General features: G+C 37.5%; 1 long non-coding RNA gene across 1 annotated transcript in view; it reads left to right on the top strand.

Annotated features, from left to right (window-relative positions):
• The window catches only part of LOC134295319 (uncharacterized), a 174,120-nt gene that overhangs the window by 77,048 nt on the left and 78,835 nt on the right, over positions 1-18,237 (top strand). The gene's annotated exons all lie outside the window — the stretch shown is intronic.

The following is an 18,237-nucleotide window of genomic DNA, read 5'->3' as shown; positions in this document are numbered from 1 at the left end:
CACATTTGTTCTAGAATCTATACACTCAAATCCCTTTCCTAACAAGGACAACTCTGAAGACATGACTCATCACTTTATGGGGAGGCTGTGCATCCAAATTGAGACCCTGAAAAATCAGAGGTCTTGACTGCATGGCGAACGCCCCATGGAAATTCTCCTTTTGAGAAAAGGGAATACAACATAGAGAGCCTCCACACGGAGACTCTGCTTTCCAGTCTTGTGGAGAACAATGAGAATATCGGATAGGACTTTCCCATTGGGATATGGGATAGGACTTCCCATGTTGTTGTCAAGCAACGGCGCCACCCTCCCCAAAAGCTGTATGGACAAAGAAGACTTCAAGCAAGAAATATGATCTTTTTCTTTGTTTTAAAAATATTTTCCATGATGCCAAAGTTCTGAAATGCCAAAGCCATTGGAGGTTCCCATAGAACCCAGTAGCAGCAGTACCCCAAACTCTATCAAATCTAAACCCTTTAATAAACGTATAAAATGATTATTTTGTGTAGCTTGCATTGCTTGTGTACTGTATCAATTTTTAAATGTATAAACTTGTATTAAATCTATCCTGAAGGTATCTGCTGTACCATGCCCCCTGTTTGCTTAAGCTCCTGGGAATGGAGATAGTTACAATATATACAGTAGAGTCTCACTTATCCAACATAAACGGGCCGGCAGAATGTTGGATAAGTGAATATGTTGGATAAGAAGGAGAGATTAAGAAAAAGCCTATTAAACATCAAAATAGGTTATGATTTTACAAATTAAACACCAAAACATCATGTTATACAACAAATTTGACAGAAAAAGTAGTTCAATATTCAGTAATGCTATGTAGTAATTACTGTATTTATGAATTTAGCACCAAAATATCACGCTGTATTGAAAGCATTGACTACAAAAATGCGTTGGATAATACAGAACGTTGGATAAGTGAGACTCTACTGTAATTAACAAAGGGTCTTTCTAGTGATCTCTCAAGCCAGATAAAATCAAAACCTTTGTGTGTATATGTGAGACCAAGATGAGCTTAAAATGTCACCAAGATGAGCTTAAAATGTTCACCTGTAGGTTTTTCATTTCCACAGAAGAGAAGGCTAAACAAATATGAATACATTAGTCTTCTGAATAGACAACCACATTCATAGTTATTTTCGATTGTCACCCTTTGTCTTGCACCTCTGTCTCCATGGAACTGGACACTTAAATTAATAAAGGAATCCTTTGCATACCCACGCCATCACTTCCCCCAGTTTTGCACCCTCCTAGGGGCATCTCTGCAACAGCAGACCAGACCTTTAAACTGACCAACCACCCGCTGTTCTTCTTCCCTCCATGAAGCTCTCCTCCTTCTGTCAGTGACATCAGAGAAACCTCCAGCCAACTCTGTGTGGATCCTAGTCAGTACAGTTTCCCAGTTAATCAGGGGGAGGCATGGAAAGTCTGAATAGGTGTCAGGACTGCATAAGATGTCTTGTATTTTTCTGTGAATTTATGCTTGCATATTTTGAAGCACTTGCTGGTGCTTTTTGGCTGAACTGTAATAAAACTCTGCAGTTCGCCTTCAACCCATAGTGCCGATTCTCTGTCCTGACTGATCTGGTTTAGCAGAAGCTCACCAGGCACAGATTTCCTTATCCGCAGGCCCAGCTGAATTAACTAAAATGTGTACTTTTATCTACATTCAAAATGCCTGAATAAATTACAGTTACTTCCCTACCATGTCAGATCTGCCTCATGCCCCCCTCTCAGGAAGAGGTCAATGATTTTCACCATTATTATTATTATTATTATTATTATTATTATTATTATTATTACCCCGCTTTTTCTCTCTACAAAAAAGACTCAAAGCGTCTTACAATAAAACCAATTCAATACAATTTAAAACCCAAAAATAAACAAACCTCCAAATAAAATTAAATATCAATAGTATTAATTAAAATAAACAGTTAAAAATCCTTAAAACTGATTAAAGCACAGCATCCTCTGACATGATTACATCCCACTTCTTCCAGTTCACTCCAAATAATGAGACAGATAGACTGTGTTTCTAACTGCCAGCAATCTAGTCATCAACAGACCACTGGATCCATTCTTGAAGTTGGATCAAGCTTTTTCACTGGTTAAATATCCAAAATGTCTTGGACTTTCTACTTGAACAATATGCATGTCACTTCCTTTGCTTTATCTCCCACTTCACTAGGGCCAAAAACCATGGCAGTTAAAACTGATACAAAAGTAAAATTCTCTTGTAATTTGAGTATGTTGCAAATTAGGAAGTTCTGTTTTATTTTTCTCTATTACCTTGCAATGGACAATATCAGCTGCATTCTATAGAAATTATGTAGAAACAATTAAATCCAGCCATTGTTCTAAATGTATAATCATTGTTTCTATAACATCCTACACTTAACCCCATTCAGTTTTTCCTTTGAAAAATCCACTTTAGACAAAACATCCCAAGGCAAAGTGTTCTGTCACCCAAACGGCCTTAACAGTGGGGAAGAGTTTCCAACCATTTAATTGGAACCTGCTTCCTGTAGCTTAATCCCATTGATCTTTATTTTACTCAAAGCAAAATCAGAAAGGAAGAAAGAGAGAGCTATGAAGATGATAAACCTCTGAGACAATGGCATACAAAATTAAATTAAAGGGGGGGCCGATTTTAAACAGATATGGAACTATATACATATATAGAAAGTTATTACAACTGAATCTTGGGTAAGTATCTTTCACCAGCTACTTTTCCTGCATTGGAACAAGTGTATGATTAAATCCAGCCTAAGAAATAATATTACTGCAGAGTCTTCCAGTGCATTTAACTAGAGTTGAGGCGGGAAGTAAGTTCTTGGCCATAAAAGAATGAGGATTGCCATGCAGAAGCCGAAAGACTTATTAGAATTTACTCTTTATTCCACTGAGAGTATCTTGAAACATTTTGCTAAGATGTTGTCCAAATTATGCGTCAACCCTCTGGCTGAATCCCATAGATAATTGTGGCAGGGTGACCGAATCTGCAAGTCTTTTCTGCAATATTTGAGTAATGATGAAATCAGATCAGAATGGAACACACAGGCTGTTTGTTGAGAAATGGCCTGGAATTAAAGAAAGACAAAGCTGAATTATTAACAAAAACCAAAGGTCAGGTTGAGAAGAAGTTGTAAGTGTCTTAATGCATTTTATATCAGGAAGATAGTTTGACTAAAATGCAAGGTGGGGCCATCTAAATGAAGTGTGATGTCTGGTTGTTGTTAAGTCTATGATCTGGTTATATGAAGTCACAAAGCTGTCTAGCAAAATTCAGCTGCTTCTCAATGAAGTCTTCTGATCAAAAGAGCAGGTTTTCGAACACCAGCTCCTTTCTCCTACACCCTGGCTCTTTGCATTAAAAAAAATCTAAGTGGTAAGGTTTCTTACAAAACAAATTCATTTTCAAATTCTGAGATAAAATATACCAGACAGCAGAATTTGCCCTGAAACCACAGAGCTGTTGCATTTTTCAAAAATTCACCAAATGTTGCAAATACAGGATTCCATAAGGTATTCTGCCATAGGCAGGAGTCCCCACAATCACACACACATTTACTCACACAACTAAAGCCAAGAGTTCTTTCTCCGTTGTCCAAAACTGACAGAATGGTATTTTCTATCTTCAATTTATATTGCAGGAATGCTAGTTTGCTTCAAGTTTGTGTGTGTGTGTGTGTGTCTTTGTATGCATATTCAAAACTCTCTCTAAAGAATGAAGGAGAAAGATGTTAACCTAGGGTGTTTCTACGTTGACCATATAATGGAATTTGAAGCCAACTGGAAGCCATGGTGGCCATAAAATGTACACCACTAATGTGCAACATATATCAAAGGGTATATAACACATTTTTAAAAAAATCTCATTTAGATGTAGAATTTTATCTGGCAAGTCATTCCACAGTTTCAGGGCAACCAATGAAAAGGTCCTCTTGGTGATTGTTGCCAGTTGGGTTCTGGCTAATTGAAGTAAATGTCCCCTAGAGAACCCAAATGTCCTATGGGGTAGCTTATATGGGAGGAGACAATTCTGTAGGTAACTTAGATTTAAGACATGTCAGACTTTAAAGGCCATAACCAACACTTTGTACTTTGCCCGGGAACTAATTGGCAACCATTAATTGGTGGTTTTAGTATAGGTGTAATATGCTCAATTAGAATCATAGAATCATAGAGTTGGAAGAGACCATGTGGGCCATCCAGTCCAACCCCCTGCCAAGAAACAGGACAACTTAGATCATTCCTAGATGTTCCTGTGACCAATCTGGCTGCGATGTTTTGAACTAAGTGGTGTTTCCAAACTTGGTACAAAGGTAGCCCAATGTACAGCATATTGCAGAAGGCCAACCTTGAGATGACCAACTCGTGCATCACCATCTTTACATTTCTGATTTTAGGAAGGGGCACAGCTGCCATATCGGTTGAAACATTACCTTTTAAACATAAAATTTGGTATCAGACGCTGAAACAACTAAATTTTCTTAGTCTTGTTATAGTAATAGGTTTTTCACTAAGTATACTTTAGAAATACTATAGAAATGACTAGCTGTGCCCGGCCACGCGTTGCTGTGGCATTGTCTGGTGGTGATGGTGAGAACTTGTTGAGGTAGTGGTGGTATTGAATGTCTGTTGTATGGTTGTCTTTATGTTTAGTATGCATTTGGTTGTTTGTGTACTGTGAAAGTGGTGAGGGTAGAGGGGGTCTATGTCCCTGTGTAGTATTGCATAGTATTTATATGTTGTCCATGTGTTGTGAATGCTTGGATTGTGTCCTGCTGCATAGTAGAAAGGGTTGGGCTGAATTGCCCTTAGGGGTCTCTCCAAACTTTTGGATACTATGCTTATATTATTATTATTATTATTATTATTATTATTATTATTATTATTATTATTATTATTATTTCTTCATCATCATTATTATGTAGAGGCTGGATGGCCATCTGTCAGGAGTGCTTGGATTGTGTCCTCCTGCATGGTAGAAGGAAGTTGCTCTGGATGATCCTTACGGGTCACTCCAAACCTTAGGATTGTATGATGATGTTATTATTATTATTATTAGTATTAGTATTAGTATTGAGAGGATGGGTGGCCATTTCTTGGGAGTGCTTGGATTGTGTCCTACATGGCAGAATTGGGTTGGACTAGATGGCCTTTAGGGGTGTCTCCTAACTGTCTGATGCTATGATTCGATGTGTATTATTATTGTGCAGATATTGGATGGCCATCTGTCAGGAGTGGTTGGATTGTATCGTCCTGCATGATATAAGGAAGTTAAACTGGATGGTCCTTAGGGGTATCTGCTAACCTTAGGATTGTATGATATTCTTATTCTTATTCTTATTATTGAGAGGCTGGCTGGCCATCTGTTGGGAGTGCTTGGATTGTATCGTCCAATGACAGAGTTGGGTTGGAGTGGATGGCCTTTAGGGGTCTCTCCTAACTGTCTGATTCTATGATTCAATTTGTATTATTACTGTGCAGATCTTGGATGGCCATCTGTCAGGAGTGCTTGGTTTATGTCGTCCTGCATGGTAGAAGGAAGTTGAACTGGATGATCCTTAGGGGTATCTCCTAACCTTATGATTGTATGATATTATTATTATTATTATTATTATTATTATTATTATTATTATTATTATTATTATTGAGAGGCTGGGTGGCCATCTGTTGGGTGTGCTTGGATTGTGTCCTCCATGGCAGAATTGGGTTGGACTGGATTACCACAGTAATTATTTCATATTACAGTGGAATCTCACTTATCCAACATTTGCTTATCTAGTGTTCTGGATTATCCAACGCAGTCTGCCTTTTAGTAGTCAATGCTTTTGTAGTCAATGTTTTAAATTCATTGTGATATTTTGGTGCTAAATTTGTAAATACAATAATTACAACATAGCATTACTGAGCATTGAACTACTTTTTCTGTCAAATTTGTTGTATAACATGATGTTTGGTGCTTAATTTGTATAATCATTACCTAATTTGATGTTTGATCAGCTTTTCCTGAATCCCTTCTTATTATCCAACATATTCACTTATCCAATGTTCTGCCAGCCTGTTTATGTTGGATAAGTGAGACTCTACTGTATATTTATAATCTTATATTATCTGCTTAGAACTGGATTATATAAGGCCCCTTCTGTATAAAAAGCTGTATAAAATGCACACTGAAGTGAATTATCTGGCAGTGTGGACTCAAGATAATCCAGTTCAAAGCAGATAATATAAGATTATAAATGGGTAATATAGCTGTGTGGAAGGGCCTTGAGTCTACACTCCCATATAATCCAGTTAAAATCAGATAATCTGTATCTTATAGGGAGTGTGGAAGAGGCCTGAGGCCTAACTGTGCCTGTCCTCTGGGCTGAGTAGGTTGCTAGGAGACCAAGTGGGCAGAGTTTAGCCTTGTAACTGGCAACAATTGGATAACAAACAATTATTTCTCTCCCTCTAATTAGGACTTCATTTTTCTTTTCTTTTTGTTGTATGAACATAGAGGCATGGATGAGGGGTTGTGTTGCCAAGTTTAGTGTTTCTGGGATGTGTAGTTTTGTTGTTTTGTCCGAGGCTGACATTTTTTTATCCTTTTATATATATAGAAGTGCCAGCACCCCCAGTTTTGTAAGTAGTTTTGAACCATTTTTTATGGATTGCACGTGCCTAGTAAGCTAGACCACAATTCATTTTTCTCCATAACATGCTTTATTGCATTGCTTACTGAAGACACCAGAAGTCAGTTTTTGCATTCTTCCTTCACTATCTTCCCAAGGCCAATGTTGCAAACAAACAAACAAACAAACAAACAAACAAAAACAAAAACCCTTCCAGCTAGATAAAGGATGAGGAGGAATAGGGGCTCTAACCAGGTATAAATGAAATTGATAAACAGGAACTTCTCGGGCAATTGACCTGTCTACATTTGTGATAAAAATATTTACTTAAAGAATAAGAAAGGGATTTAATTTGACATTATGTGAATTATTCTTGAGGCAAAAATAACACCGGATATAGAAACAGTTTCAATACCTCATGGACTCTAATTCAGTTTTCTGGACTGATTTAGGGAAATAAAATCTGCTTGTTTTCTTTCTGTCACACATCTATGATGGGTAGTACTGTTCCATACACCTAGGGCAATTAGTGACAGTGGAATATCCTAAAGTTTTCTATTCTATTTGTAAAATTTAATTTATAGTAGTTTGGTCTCATTAAAGTACAGATCTGTATATTAGCAAAACATTGAAGTAGAAAATATTAAAAGGTGGAATTGTTTGCATTTGCATGCTTATGTCCCCCATAAGATATTCTAACAAATTTCACAACATTTAAAAAATGCACAATGCAAAAATACTGTTGGGACATTCAGTTCATTTATTTGCCTGGACAAACCTATTTAAAGTGAAATAAAGCCACAGTGGGAAGAAAATAACTGAAATTACTGAAGAAGAAAAATTAGTGAAGAACTAAAATCCTACTTCTTAGACTGAACCTTGTTCCTAGCAGGCAATAATACAGAGGGAAAATGAGTTTAAACAGGCAGCACCTTAAACACAAACACTCTGTTGGAGGTTTAAACGCCTTTTGCTTTTAAAATCAAAGTCCTCAGCTAGCTGCTAGTTTGCTTTATTCCTAACTGGGACAGCCCTGTGTTTACAATGATGGCCCTTTTGCAGTCAAAACTATTTTGGTTCTCCTTCTAAATATATCACTGATCACTTAAAAAGCTTGGATCAAGATTCTTCCACGCCCTGTGCAAAATGTATCACTATTTTTAAGAATTTTTAGGCTGTTTAGTTTATCAGGTGATGGAAAAGGGAACAAAAAAGCATGCTTTTTCTAGTAAAGCAGCACAAATTAGTTGTGTGATGTGCCAGTTCTAAGAATATTATTCTCCAATAGCAATAGACTCTGAAAAGAGCAACTTTTTATTATGTTTCCTTTAATATCTCTTTCTGGGAACATATTTGTAGTAAAAATGGACTAAAGTTCAATAAACGTTCCTAGACACTACTCTTTTTTCAAGTTACCATTTCAAATCCAAATGAATAAACTATTCAAAGTCAGGTTGTATTCTTATTTTCCTATTACCTCAATTAACAAAAACTTCTAATAAAAAGCTTATTTTTACAAAATCTTTCTAACTAGACCACTTTACTTCCTCGTGTAGCTGTATGAGCATTGGGAAGATGGTGATGGAGGGTTGGAAAAACACAGGACTCTTCTATGATATATCTACATTAAGGGCAATTCAACATAGACACTATAATCTAATTTAGAAGTGGATTAAAACAAACCGCTTTCACTGTGCATCACCTACACAAGCACCCTGGAACAAATTAGAGGCTCAGACAGTGGTCACAATATTAGCTGATTGCAGATCGGAACAAAACCCAGGAATCACAGTATCCGCAGCTAGACAGCCACTGGAAAATGCAATATTTTTCTTAATCAGTCTGCTGAAATGTGCTGATGTGCACATTGCCATGGACAGCTTGGAAAACGAGGAAAAAAGGTGGTGAAAAGCCCAACTGTAGAGCTAGTGCCCAGTTGCTCTCTCAGCTAAGCTCTGAGCCCACACCCATCGAAGGAGCTACTACTCAGCTTGCTGAACAAGTGCAAGAGAGTTCCTCTGAGCAGGCATAGGAAGAGTTAACTGCTCCAACTTTTGTGGACCTGTGACAAGAGAGGCCTCACTGTGCAGGTCATTGAGATTAGCTGAGAAAGGAGTCATCAACAGGGAAAACCTGTGAATTTGGCATTTAAGGGACTGAAGACTGTTACCTGGTTGCAGGCTGCAACAGCAGTTCTTGGAGCTATGACCTTGGACTTTTGATATCTTGGTTGGATTATTGGTTTGACCTTGGGCTGTTAATATATGCTTTGACATTATTTGGGGATCAATGCTTTGACACATATCTGTTCAGTATTAGCATTGGACCATAGCAGGGCACAGGAAATGAGAACAAGGGGCAGAAAGCAAGAGTGGGTTTCTCTACTTGGGGAAGGTTTACCTATCAGCCTGCTGTGTTTTGGCATTTTTTAAAATGCTTCAATGCTAGGAGTGTCCTGTTTTCGAGTCTTGCATTGGATATACTCTGATCGACTGCTGTGTGATATCTGGCTTCTTCTGCATCTTCTGGTGAGTTTTTATAAGGCAGAGTTTCTGGCTTGATGCGCACTACATCATGCATTGGGGGCTTCAATATAGAATGCACTGAGCTAGCTTCAAACTGCATAATAGTGTCTGTGTAGAACTGCTATCAATCCAGGTCCTGTCTGGAATAACAATACTCCAGACTGGCCCCAAGGCTGGCTACATTATTTGGTCCTGTCTACATGGGCCAAATGAGATTAGGAGTGGGGGTGAATTGACTCTATGGCATCCCCGTGATGCATGAAGCCAATTTTCCTACATGCCAGGCATGGGCATTTAACACAGTGTTGCTCTGCATTAGCTAAAGTTTGGAAATGCCCCAGAGCTTCCCTGTACTTTGGCCACATGCAAAAACTCGAGATGGTGTTTACTCTGCCATTTTGCTATTTACACTGGCATCTCCCCCCTGCTCCCTCTCTAACCCTCTAAGTCATGTGGCACTTTAACAGAATGGAAGTAGGTGCTTCTAATCTTTCTAGCCAAGAAGCAAGAGGAGAAAGGAGAATCACTTCATGCACATAATACTAAATGTAGTTAAGTTGAGGGCTTATCCAACAAACCCAATGAAGCATAAAGTACTTCCTGCAGTGAGATGAAGTCTCATCCCAAAATCTCTGAACTAGCATTTCCCAGATGAACAGCTGTATATTATAAAGCCATTATGAAAGGCATCTCCATTTCCTCTCTTCTAGGAAATTTTCTCCTTAGTTTCCTTTTCTAGAGACTTCTATATGGGCCAGTCTCTGCATGAGGTGAAAGAAAAATTAATGTGCACTACGTTTTTAATCAAATGTTCTTGATTCTGACTTTGGCATTTGTGACATCCTATTAATGATAAGCATATGCTTAAGTATGACTTATAATCATTTATGCCTCTCTTCGGATGCACAACATTCAAAATTGGTTTTCCAGCAGCTGTTAAGCCCTTGGGGGGACCTCTGTTGCTGTTCGGTAGTAAAGAGGGGGAAGGCAATTCAGATGTGAAGATATGGCTGCTTTGGGCTCCCAGGAGAAGGAAAAATTTTCTCCCTCCTAGCTGAGACATCTAGATTCTCCATTGTCTGAATTGTCTTCCTCCTTCACCACCAGATGCAGCAGGAACTCCACCCAGCACTTGAGAGTTAGAAGTAGGGTGGAGAAGAAACATCTCTTTGAATGAAGCATTATGCTCTCCATGCTCAATGTAGGATGTTGGCCAAAGCATTTCTGAAAGCAGTTAAAAGAAATAAAACTGAACATTATTCTCTTCCTTGATGAGAAAGGGTGTTTCCACACATCCCAAGACCTGAAAACATGGTTATTTCAATGTGCTTTTGACTAATTCGGCACAATTTGATGGAGTCCTTATACCTCCACCTATACCCGCCACTGCACTTTATTACTGGCCCATCTTACTAGTGACCTTGCAATATATTGATCATGTATAATTTATTGCCTTGCCTCCAATTTTTGAAGACACCCATTGCACCTGGCTATTGGTAATTGGTTATCGGTTGTTGTTGAGTTTATGCTTTTATGCTTTTTATAAGGTTTTATGTATTAATTCATTGTAATTGAATGTATCTTATGTTGAATTTTTTGTATCATTACTGGGCTTAGTCCCCATGTAAGCCACCTGGGTCCCTTCGGGGGGATGAGGCAGGATATAAGAATAAAATAATAATAATAATAATAATAATAATAATAATAATAATCCCATTGAAAAATGGTCAGCCAACACCATTGACTAATGCTCAAAAAAGAATAGCACTCTTTATTGCATAAAATCCTGCACTGTAGAAACAAAAAACTTCAAAACATTTTTTAAAAATCCAAAAATGCACAGAAACTCTCATATTCTCACCTAGATAGTTTAAAAGTTTTGGAAATCATTTGTTCTTGCACTGCAATCTTTTGATTGTCAAATCCAAATGCTACATCAAAATCACACTTAAAAACAAATTTGAATACAAAATTGCAATGTAGACATTGAATTGGATGATGGTCAGAAGGCATAATAAATATGATACATAGTTTTACAATTTCCTAATTCAGAAAACACCCCAGTACGTGATCACATGTTTTCATATTCCCAGCTTTGCAAAGCATTTCTCCCATGCATAGGGAGCCCCAAGAGCAATTACTTGTTTTGTAGAGTTGTCTATATCCCCAAACCTTATAGCAAGGGGAGCTTGCATCCAGAAGTCTTAGGAAATGTGGATATAAAAGTGAAATCAAATGTTCATTGATACTGATTAGATGGGAATTTGGGTCTCCCCATCCCTTTAAATCCGTTTTGGCATCTCACAGGAAACAGGCCTTACATTGATACATTTAGACTTTTCAAAATTAATATTGATCTCCCATCTGGCTGTTGCAGGGGCTGGAGCAGCCTCAGCTCCTATATTTACAAGTGGCTCTATTGCCCTTCAGTTAGAAATTCTGGAAGGAAATGTTAGAAATTATATTCAGAATGACAAATCAACAAATATATTTCCATTGAATGCACTTTCTAGTCTCCATTTTTATGGGGAAGAATAAAAAGCTACAGCATGTAGACTTTTAAAAATGACTGTGACATGGCTTGGTACTGCTGTACGACATTAGATGGCATCTCTCAAAATGGGTTGATAAAGTATAGATACCTGCACCTAGGGAGGAATTAGCTTATCAAATCCAAGCTTCCATAGAACTAATAATAACAGTAACATTTTGAACAAGACAGAAATTTTTAAAAATAACATAAATCCACAGTATTTACCCTGCTTTGCTTCAGAGCTTCTAATCGTAGTATCTTTGTTTGGTTAAAATGAAAACTGATTCATTTGAAGATTTCTTCATTTGCTTCTTACAGAATGAAAAGAGGAACAAAGAGGTTCTGTGCATGGTCAAAAGCCTTGTTCACATCTTGGCTTAAACTGTACCAATATATGATCAGCTGAAGGTGACCCCTCTTTCAACTCATTCAGTAGACCCTAAAAAAGAAAGGCCCATGCCTTTTGAACATCAAGCAATTTCAGTATTCCTTAAGTATTACTCAATGTGGAATAATTACATAAGTTGCCACTTCTCAGTGGTATGTTTTATGGTATCGCTATTAGTAATAGATTTGTTTTGCCTAACTTAGGCCAAGCAGTACTTTGTGAGCCTGATATATTCTCTTGAAATTGCTTTTTTAGAAATGAGAAGGTGCAGACAAAAGCATAACAAAAAATGAAACACTTGTTTTGAAATGGGTCAGAATGAAATATTTCAGGTTAAAAAAAGTTAACACTTCAACCAGATTACCTTAAAATGGAGGGCATTTCAGTAGAAAGTGCATAGAGTCCAGGCTTTTTTTTAACTAGAAAAACATGACAGGCCATCATCCGGATTTTGAGCACGGTATGTCCACAATGCAGGAAATTCCAGCTCACTGGGTCTGAAGCATTTGTTACTGCCTCACTTGTGCTAAGTGATTTTCATGTGAAGAGAAGCCCTTGTTTGTGCAATGTTATTCATATTTGTCTAACCCGTGTGGGTTTTTTTTTCTTTTCTGGGTTCAATTTCCATAAGAAAGGCAGACAACTAAATTTGTCATCTGTCTAAGGTTGGTGTCAAGTTAGGATAAGAACTTGGTACAAGTTAAAATGCATGGAATGGTGAATAAAAAACCAAAGAAAACGAAATGACCACTGGGTAGATAGAACGGTAACCCTCTGTTCCCCAAAGGGGCTTCAAATCAGCACAGTATTTGGGAAATGGAAGCACAAGGGAGGCCATTTTCACTAATGACCCCATTTGATTTCAGTTTTATACACACACATATACACAGCCTATACATTCATGAAAGTCTCTAGTGGACAAAACTCCCAAACATGGATCGAAGGGTTCTGTTAGACTTAATTCCATATTCTTACTTTTTCAGTGACTATGTTATGTGGTCTTTATTTCTTTATCAGTTGAACATGGACTGGACAGATCATCAAATACAAAATGTCTTCAGTTAAGGGCTATCTCCTCTGAGGCTAGGAGAGTGAGGCTTCCAGTGGATTTCCATGATCAAGCAGGGACTTGAACCCTGGTCTCTCAGTGTCAAGCTCAGCACTCAAACTGGTTCTCAAACATGTGCACATTAGGGATGGAACAAATGTTCAAAAAGTATTTGGAAAACAGTTAAACCACCACATTTTCTTACAGTCAAGAAACCCCAATGAGAAGGATCCTGGACTGGCAGGAATATTTGCAGTTCAGGGCTTACTCTGTGTAAAATTTGCATGTGTTGTTTTGTGTAGAAAACCATAGGAAACAACATTACCTGTGAGGAATATAGTATTTCAATACAGAACTATTAATTCCTCTGGTTAAGGAGCTGTAAAAATTTGCATATGATTGATTTGCATTGAAAATAGCATTTTCTATGCAGTAATATTTCTGCACTGAAATATTATTTTGGATGCAAAAACACATAAAAACTGTTTTTTCAAAGATGATCTCACAACAGAAAGAATATTTCTAAAAAAACTGTTGCTACCTTCAAGAAGAAAGTTTGAGAAGAATTACATCACTAACACAGCCGCTACTAAAAATCCAAACCCAAACATTAAATTATTAAAAATGTCAGGAAGCCCTTGTTTCATTTTGCAGGTAGTTTTTATTCCCAAGTGCGTCAATAATTTTATCCAGACTGTATTTTATAATAACCATAAAATAAAATAAAACTATAATTCAACAAACTATAACATCATTTTAAAAAATATTATAAAGAGATTGGTTACATGTTTTGCTTTACATTTGCGGTATTCCTGGCTGTAAATCATGTGTCTGTGTATATGCAAAAAGGTCTTTCTGGAAACAATTATACAATTTCAGTCCTTTCCCAAAAAATGAACCACAATAATATTAAGTTCTTACATTGTTTTAAAAAAGGAAAACAGCTGAAAATAATGCAAACCACTACCTTTTACCAGGGAATATAATATATCTTAAATTGAACATGATTTTCTTAGAATGAAAAGATACAGTCCCATACTTTCCTAGAATTATTAGATATGAAAAGGCATGTGTGGAAAACGCAAAGGGATGCAGAAAAAAGAGTTGGCAGCTTTTGAGGCATCATTAGGGCAGCCTGTTTTCCTAGAAATCTAATGAGGAAAGATAGACCTAGAACTAGTGCTAAAATATTTTAAGCTAAGTCTCCACAAATGGTCATCCTGTACATTGGTGAATAAATCCAAATGTAGCAAGTCACTAGTAAGCCTCCCACTGTCTTCTCATGAGCATGTGTATGCGTCTTCAGTGGACGATGTCACATTTGAATTTTAAAGAAGAGGTGCCCACTTTCGTATTGTGTGGCTACCTCCTGCAGAATTCTGGTAAATGTAGTTTAGGGAAGCCGAGGCCCTCTCTGGTGAGAATTCAAAGGCTCTGTCCTAAACTACATTTCCAAGAATTCTGCAGGGGGGAACCACACGATACAAACATGGGCACCTCTGCTTAAAATTCTATGTGATATCATCAATGTTCCTCTGAAATATAACCACCTGCACATGCCAGTCATTTATTAGTTTGGCTTGGGTCCAGGTTACTTTCTCCTATGCAATCTGCCCTGCACACTGAGGTCCTCTGGGGGGCATCTGCTCCAACCAACCAGAACCCAACTGGCAACCACCACCCAGAGGACCTTTTCATTGGCCGCCCCAAAACTCTGGAATGACCTGTCGGTAGAGCTTCAACAGCTAAATCAGCTGTCGGAATTTAAAAACATAGGCCTCATGTCATGCATTTTGGTCTTTGTCCTGTGTAATTAATGTGTATTTTACAGAAATGCTTTGATCTGTATCTTTTATAGAATTGAATTTTGATGTGTGTTTGTAGAATTTTTATAGTATTTGTGTGTTTTTAACTGTGCTGTGACCCACCTTTAACTATGAGGAGAGGCAGGTAAGAATAAAATTATTATTATTATTATTATTATTATTATTATTATTATTATTATTATTATTATTCAAAATGCTAGCCAATGCTTATTTTGCTTACCTTCCAAGATCAAGTGGGACCTGGTGCCTTATGATATTCTGGCCACTAAAAGATCCCAAACTCAGAAAAAGCTCTATGGTCCTAGAAAACCTCAATCAATTATTCCAGACAGATGGTTCCTAACACTGCCAATAAAAAGTCAATTGCAACTTCTCCAATGTAACATTCTCTTTCACTCATCCACTCTTACTGTGTGTGTAAGAAAGAGCAAGACACTCAGACAACATGGATCACAAATAAACACAGGCAAACTGCAGATTAACTGATAGAAGAGGAGAGAGGATTTGGCCAAGACTAATGAACAGGAAATTATGTGAACATATATGCCTAAACCCTTAAAGAGGCTTGAGAACTAGTTACTTTTAAGCTTGCTAGATTGCCATTTCTAACAGTGTGGATTTTTTTTGTCTTAGAGTTTACATGAATTTGCATGTGCATACCCTTACATTACCTTTCCATACATTCAGGCAAATGATTAACTGGGGCTACAAAGTTAGCTTCCTCTATCAGGGTTTTTTCTTTTCTTATGAAGCAGTTCCTCTGTTTCTCTTTCCCAGAGAAACACAGGAGGAGCTACTAGGAAGCCAGCCAGCACTACTCCTATCAAAACAAAACACTGGTATAACTACCAGAACAGGGTGATGTTGCTAGGGAGAGGAAGAGCAATTACAGGCAGTGGCTATAAAAGAAATAAGGCATTGGAGAAATAGGCTGCTTCCAGCTGGATGAGTGGCTTTAAATTGTTTCAACAGCTTATAAACTGTCCTGTTTTAGGTGTTAAATGGTTTAATATGCTTTGGGACTTTGTGTTTTTTATTGTTTTAAGCCATATTAAACTGTTCTAATTTTATTGTATGCTGCCCTGAAATCCTCACATACAAGACAAGACATAAAATTCTGCTGCCTTCCACCTCATGTTCTTCTCGTTTGCATGACTGCCAGTTTTAGCTAAAGATTGTTTTAGAGAGCAAATAAATAATGAGGATGGTACTGTTGTCCATAATTATAGTTTTACTGCTTTGCTTTAATTGAAGAGTGCTGTTTTTCATACCGCTTTACCCTCTGTTACACCTACAATGGTTTCCAGTCCTCTATATGCTCTACAGTAGTGGTTCTCAACCTGTGGTCCCCAGATATTTTTGGCCTTCAACTCCTAGAAATCCTAACAGCTGGTAAACTGGCTGGGATTTCTGGGAGTTGTGGGCCAAAAACATTTGGGGACCCCAGGTTGAGAACAACTGTTCTATAGGAAGCGTTCAAACAATCAGAGTCAATATGGTGTAATAGCTGGAGGCAACCCACATGCAAACCTATATTTTCAAGTTCCTCTTGCAGTTTGGACAAAGTCACTAATTATCAGTTCTCAAATTGCTGAGGAACCTATGGCCTTCCAAAAGTTGTTGGACCTAGCTCCCTTTAGTCCAAGCCAGTATGACTAATGCACAGGGGTGAGCTGTAGTCCACATGTTGGCCAACCTTGATTCCTAACCCATTTCATAACATTGTTATGAGGCTGACAGTGCAATTCTATATGCTAGAACCCAAGTTAAGCAGTACTAAATTTAATGAAAATTGCTGTGATGTTCATGTGTATAAAATTGCAATACATGGCTGTGATTATGTGCATACCTTTTTATGAGCAGATCCCATTAAACATGGTAAAATTGACTTCTGAGTTGGTACAGGCTTCCTCTTCCTTTCAATGCCCCACTTTTTGAAAACTTGCTCTTTCAATATACAGACGTGTTCCATTAATTTGATGAGAACTGACTCTTTTGTCAGTTCTTTTTGCCTACAAAGCTCACTTGGGTTGGCTTGCATTGTTTACATTTTTCAGCAGCCAAAATGCATTTACAACCAATTCCACTTTCCAATAATGCTGTGGTCCCTAACTTATCAGATACTCCAGCATTTATTGTACGCACAAGATTGCACTGTAAACCACCACTCTCAGCTTTTTCAAAGAACAGTCTGACTCCAATGAAAATTTTCAATATTTTAACATACTGGCTCCCTGTATTCTGTTCTCTTTTATTATTGCATACTGTCTCAAACAGTGCGGCTTTGCTTCCTTTAAAACAATGGGGGATCTCACGAGCAGCCCCACACCCAGCTTCATCATATGTTTATGATTTGTCCACATGCCATGAAAGATATCCTAAGTATTTGCTAAGGAAAATGCCAGCATTCCCTAAAGCAAGTGTGCTGGTTTGCCAAGGAAATGTGGGAAATTGTGTTCATTGAGACATCTGGGGGGGGGGGACAAAATTATTTAATAAAATCTATTGCTAGTTATCATTTAGAGCTCATTTCCAGTTCAAAAATGTTTTGCATGATGACCTTTTCTTTCACAGACAACTTTTGTTGTTGATGTGCTGCAGAAAACGTCAGTGAATGGAACAGAAATATCTTGCACTTCCTACCAGATTTCCATTTGTCATTATCTGAAACTGGCAAAACAAACTAAGGGTCTTGCAACCAATAGAGACATCCCGAAACTATTTAACTTTGCAATCCAAATGTTTCATCCTTTCCCACTCATTCACAGCATGAAGCAGATTTCATTAAATACAGAGATGAATAAGGTTTCATTCCACTGGTGTCAACTCAGCTCAGTCATATAAAACCAGTATGAATAAGCAAACATGGATGAGAACTTTTGGATTATGGCCAGAGTTCTCAATACATTTTAGCCCTTACTTTGTAAGTAATCTTCAAATCATATTTAGCTTTTTCCATTGTATTACAAACAGCTTTCTGACACTATGGAATGGAATAGCGTATGTTTAAAGATATTGAGATTTCAATTATGTTAATATGTTGAAGACACTGGTTATAAAATGAATGTTTACAAAATGATTTCTATTAAAGTTTGGATGTAATAGCTGAATAGATTTAAAGATTTATATGTGGTCAAAGGGACTGAAATTTGGACTAGGCTATAATCAAAATGGGGTACTGTGGTTAAAAGAAAAAGTATTGGAAAATAGTTTAGAACGTATAAGAGGACTGTAAATGTTTGTGGAAAATATTGTGGGGATGTTTATTATATGGTTAGA

The sequence above is a fragment of the Anolis carolinensis genome, chromosome 1 (genome assembly GCF_035594765.1).
Source record: "Anolis carolinensis isolate JA03-04 chromosome 1, rAnoCar3.1.pri, whole genome shotgun sequence".
Taxonomy (NCBI): Eukaryota; Metazoa; Chordata; class Lepidosauria; order Squamata; family Dactyloidae; genus Anolis; species Anolis carolinensis.
This window is presented reverse-complemented; position numbering and strand designations above follow the sequence as displayed.